Source organism: Typopeltis vanoorti, chromosome 10 (assembly GCF_054136105.1).
Source record: "Typopeltis vanoorti isolate ZY-2024b chromosome 10, IOZ_Tvanoo_1.0, whole genome shotgun sequence".
In the NCBI taxonomy this organism is placed as follows: Eukaryota; Metazoa; Arthropoda; class Arachnida; order Uropygi; family Thelyphonidae; genus Typopeltis; species Typopeltis vanoorti.
The window spans coordinates 56,911,563-56,917,575 of NC_143558.1; the positions used below are offsets into that span (position 1 = coordinate 56,911,563).

At 35.4% G+C, this 6,013-nt stretch overlaps 1 non-coding gene across 1 annotated transcript; it reads right to left on the reverse strand.

Moving 5' to 3' along the window:
• Positions 1 to 1,606: 1,606 nt before the first annotated feature.
• TRNAL-UAG (transfer RNA leucine (anticodon UAG)) lies at positions 1,607 to 1,687 on the reverse strand. Its single transcript has one exon. It is a non-coding gene; the product is annotated as a tRNA-Leu (tRNA).
• Between the last annotated feature and the right edge of the window lie 4,326 nt (positions 1,688 to 6,013).

Below are 6,013 nucleotides of genomic sequence, written 5' to 3' on the forward strand. Positions count from 1 at the left end.
TTACTTACCATCTGTGTAGTTTATTTATTTATTCATGTGGACTGGTCGAGCCCTCTTAGTGAGGGATTAAGTATGTATTTTTAAGAATGTAGGTCTGTGTGTTCATGGGCCGGTTTGCCTGTTCTGAGGGATGAAAAACTCGAGTTTCTGGGAGAAAAACCCCTTTACCTCCATATGAGCCCAGTTAACTCACTTTTAGAAAGAGACCAGATAATGGTTCCACACATCATGGATGGGAATTGAATCCAGGTCTTTCTGACCAAAGGGCTTCGTCCATACCCTAGATGGCAAACCTGTGATACGTCAATGATTTATTATTATTAAGAGAGACCTCCAGAGAGTCAGAGACTCATTGAGGGAGGCCACATACTACACATACCAGCTATCATATTTATTCTTGAATTCATTCACACTGCTTGCACTCACAACATCCAGTAGCAATCCATTCCAATCAGACACCCTCTGAGAGAAAAATCTAGCCCTCACACCCTTCTTGGCGGCCTTCATTCTCAGCTTTCAAGGATGTCCTCTCGTCCTTTCCCCACCCTTCATAAATTGAAAAATTCCATCAATTGAAATCCTGTATGACCCTTTCAGAAGTTTGTAAGTCTCAGGCATATCTCCCCTCTTTCTCCTGTTTGCTAGTGTCTGCAGTCTACAAATTCTCAATCTTTCATCATAATCAGTATTCCATAATCCTGATATAATTTTTAACACTCTCCTTTGTACTCTCGCCAATATATCAGAATCACAACGGAAACCAGGAGACCAGACCTGTGCACAATAGTCCAAGTGAGGTCTTATCAAGACCTTGTAAAGAAGCAAAATAACATCCTTATCTTTACATGTGAACGTTTCAGCATTGCAATTATCTTTTGAGTTGTATTTGCAATCTTTGCCACATGGCCCCTAAACTTCAACTTCCTATCTACTAACACTCCAAGATCCCTAGCCTCATTAGTTTCTTCTTGCCTAATCCCACCAATATAATACGACATTGGATATCTAATCATGCCGAAGTGAATGACTTTACTAACATTGAACTGACACCCATTTTCCCATGCCAACAATTCCAGCCTATTCAAATCATTCTGCAAAGACTGCATATCAGCAGCATTCCTGATTATTTTACCTATCTTTGCATCATCAGCAAATAACTGTATGTCGCTTGTCAAATCCTTCCCAATATCATTAATATACAGATTGAATAACAGTGGACCAAGTACTGATCCTTGTGGTACACCACTTGTTACCTTAAACCTTGTAGACTCAGATCCCCCGTATACCACTGTTTGATATATGTCAGTCAGCCATCCTCTTATCCATGCTAATGTTGTATAACCCAAACCCATTTTCTCCAATTTATGAAGCAGTCTGCCAAAAGCCTTAGCAAAATCGAAAAGTATCATGGTGTATCCATTCCCCTTGTCTAGTTCAATGGTAACATTGTTATAGAATGTGAGCAAGTTGCTAAAACATGACCTTCTCTTAGTAAACCCATGTTCATTGCAAAGTAGAGATTCACTGTCAACCCATTTCTGAATGCAGGCCCTAACCTTTTCCAAAATCTTCAAACCAGAATCCCACCACTGCCACTTCAAAAAAATGGCAGTGGTGGGATTCGAACCCACGCCTCAATAAGACTGGTGTCTAAAACCAGTGCCATAGACCGCTCGGCCACACTATCTACTAATTTACAGGTGATATCCTTTTAGATGCTTATAAATTATTCAACCTTTTTTTTTTTAATTGTTACAATACGTACAAGTTAAATTTTGTTTTACTCGAGAGAGCAGCTATGAAGACGTGCATACGATTGGTGTGGTATTAACAAAAGATCATGCGACCCAAAGACAACCGACAATTGTTTAGTTGAAATGTTAATTCTCTTCAACCGTAACCAATGCTAATTCTCTTCCAATCCATAACATCTGAAACTGTCATAACAACATTCACTATATATTTTCTTAGTTTTAACACATTCACGACGGGATGTCGTTTATCATTCTGACAGAACTTCTCATTACCGGCGGGCTCAACTCACAGAAAGTTTCAACCCTTGGTTGAATTTTATTGCTGCTTGTTTGCATTTGAGCTGGCAAGAGAACTCACTCATTATATGACATGTTTTTCAATTTGTGGTAGAATTTCATTTGAAGTTAGCCTTTGTGATCTGTCATAATGACATCGAGAATTTCAAATGCAATAAAATAAACACTTATTTCATGTAGTTTTTAGCTAGATACTGTGTTTCTGATGCAACATATGGTTTTGCTTGAGTCTATGCAGCATAGTTACTGTGAGAGGGGACATGTGATTCATTAGTTAGCACTTTTTATTCCAGCTGTCTCTAATTGCACTATTTGTTGAGAAATATATTACACAGACTGCAAAAGCCTCTGTACCTTTTCAGGGATACAAAAAAACTACTTGTTTTTTCTTGCATCTGCAGTATAATGGCTGTTGGGGAGGACGTGTTGTTAACCGTGGGGGAGCAAGTTACTATTGCCTCGATGTGAACATGTTTAAACATTTTTTGTGTGCGAGAAAACTTTTTAATGTCTTTTTTTTTCATAAAGTGAAATCAGGGGTGCAAGTTATATTCGAGTAAATACAGTAAGCTTTTCACCGACAAATTGACATCCTTCTGCTGCTTGTCCTGCTCAGCTGACTTCTATGGTGAGTTACAATGCATAAATATTTTTTTTCACTACTGTTTTTTTTTTCAAACCAACATTATTAAAATCAATTTAATAATATAATAATCAATTTTACACCGAATAATATAAATGTTTGGTGATCAGAATGGGGTATGTCAATGAAAATGAGCATAAATTAATTTAATGATGCCTGAGGAAACTACAATATGCTACAAGATTTCATTAGTCCAGTGATTGATAACTAATTTAAACGTACTTTATATTTGTTAAATTAATTAAGTTATATTAATTTTTTTCCTATTAAAACTGCCCGGCAACGTCAGCAACTCGATTTGTGAATTTTTGGCATGTGCATATAAAAAGGTTCACCAACATTGGTCTATACCAACTGAGCTACGGAGGCTCTATCTGTGTAGTAATAACCTGCCTTTTTTTCTCAGCAAAAAAATGTGCTACCCTTTTGATTGCCATATTATTTGATTCTGTAGCACCACCACATGTAAAAAATTATCTCTTTAGAATCTGTACCTGTCAGTGCTGCCACTTGCTATATATATAGGATGGCTGATAAGTCATGGAACATTCTGAAGAAAGGACCCGAAAGAGAAGATAAAAAGGAAAGATCCTTAAATTCTTTGTGAATCTGAAATTGGAAGACATTTACATGAGGTGGGTTTTCATAACTAATAATAAAAAAAAAATAAAAATCTGGTGATGTTAAAAATCTTATGCAGTAGCTTCACAAAAACAGGTTCTTTCTATGGCATGTTCCATGGCCACCCTATATTAAGTTTCATATCACAAGATGTTTGTAAAGTCCCTAGATGGATTTTACAGACATCCTGACATACAGACAAAAACATCTATAGACAAGGAGTTATGTGTAGTAAAACTCTCAGTTTCCAACAGGTTAAGGACATTATGTACCAGATGCCAATTATCAATTAATGACTGAAGACTCATATAAAAAATGCAGCTGGTATTTTTTATATGATTCTGCTAATGTTGAAGAATGTAGCGAGAAATTAAAAACTTCAGTGATAAAACTTAGTAATAAAATTCTTTATAGGATCTTCAACATCTCCATGTTGAGAATTTTACTCTAAAACTATATACAGCTAGCCCTTGAACAACGTGGGGGTTAAGGGTGCTGACCCTTCCCTGCATTGTTCGAAAATCCATGCATAACTTTTGACTCCCCAAACACTTAACTACTAATAGCCTGTTGTTGACCGGAAGCCAAACTTCCGGTCAACAGTCGATTAATACATATTTTGTATGGTATGTATGTATTATATACTATATTCTTACAATAAAGCTAGAGAAAAGAAAATGTTATTAAGAAAATCATAAGGAAGTGAAAATAGATTTACATTATTGTACTGTATTTATGGATACTGTAAGTTTACTTCGTCTGTTTACAAGATGAATCATATCTGTCAGTATGTACATCAATATTTTCTTATATGATACAAAACACTGTAGATGTCATACATATTACTAACACTAGGCATCAAAAATGAAAAGATAATGTGAAAAAGAAATTTATATTTATTTACAGGTATAACGATTCATGCATTGATAACATAGAAGCAGCAATTTGATTGGTTTTTGGTAGCCTAGTGCAATCGATACGATTGCTTCGCGGTAGTCTAGCCTATACATTAATGAGCGAATCACTATTTTTTTTTATTTTATACTAATAATTAATTAATAATTATTAATTTAACTCATTAATAACAGTTATTTTATGCAGCATCCTGCATAAAATAACTATTATTAATGAGTTAAATTAATAATCACGAGCCACCTATAATTTCTGCTTTTTCAGTTATGGCAGTTCCTGTAAGCTGCACTCCAATAATCATACCCTTTTGAAGATCACTGTGGTCTGACATTTTGCACATTAACTGCACTCATAGAGATGTCATCTGCAATGTGACGGTTCAGTATGATATCGGCTGTCATATAGTGCCATAATTGATGTTGAATTAGCTGTTGTGCAGTAGTGTGCAAAATGTCAGACCTCAGTGACCTCCAAAAAGATATGATCATTGAAGTGCAGTTTGCAGGAGCTACTGTGACTAAAATGGCAGAAATTGTAGGTGTACCATGAGCCACAGTATCGAAGATTATGATAAGGTATGGAAACGGACAAGGTGTTGTTCTCGAATCAGTTCTCCAAAGTTCGATCACATTTTCTGTTTGCAACATCACTAGCACAGTTGGGACATATTTTATAGGAAGAATGGTCCCAAATTCCATTATCTTATATACATGACTTGGATCAGTCTATTCCATGTCAAATTCATAGTGTTCTAACAGCCTGAGGTGGGCCTACAGCTTATTAATAAAAAAAAAATTCTCTAAAAAATTTGTAAGTGTTTCCATTATTTTGATAACCTCCTGTTTTCATCCAAGTTTGATAACATCCAAGTTTTCAATGAAATGTATTACATTTCATTGAAAACTTGGATGGATTTATAAGATAACCCTTTATGTAAGATACACTCTAAAAGTAACAGAACAAGATACTTCTAGGTATGGTGTTATGTCATCATATAAATATGTGGCATAAAGTCAGCAAAACAGTTGAAAGCATTTTGAATTGAAACCATATTCATGCAAAGAAATATAAGATTAAAAATATTCAATGTTTTAAACTAAACCTGTTCTAAGGAAGTAAAAAAAAATGTAGGGGGGTGGGGAGAGAGAAGTTCAAGGATGAAAATAAGAATACAACTTTATAAATAATATATAATTGAAAAGGATACTAAACTATAAACCAAAAGGAAAAAGAAATAGAGGAAGGCCCTTTTAGAAATAGAGGAAGTTATTGAAGCCAATTCAGCTGAAGGCACTTTCATGTTGTCACAAATTCTGTACTCAACAAAAACTGTGATGTCTTCTTCATCATAATCTATTGCCGATCATGCAATGATGGGTGATAGATGGCGTTGATGGAGAAAGTGTTGTGGTTGGAGAATTAAGTAGTAGTGGAGAGGATGAGATGTATTTAGTGAACAGAGTAGAATGCCCTCCCACAATGAGTCTTTCTTTGGACTTCCTGGAGGTGTCATGTAATAATAATAATAAGCATGGTAAGTCAGAAACTGTTCAAGTTCTTAAAGAATTGACCAAAAGAAGCTCAGCATCATGCCAAAATGGTGAGAATTTTGAACAAGAATGAACATTTAATCAAATAAACCAAAAAACAGTTGGATCAGTCTGGGTGAAGCAACACTTCTGATCCTGATAAGTTGGTTCAAGAACACAGTCAGTGCTGTGCATCCATAGAATGAGCATTAAGAGAGCAAGTACCCTACTCTGACAAGATGAACATCACACTTCAT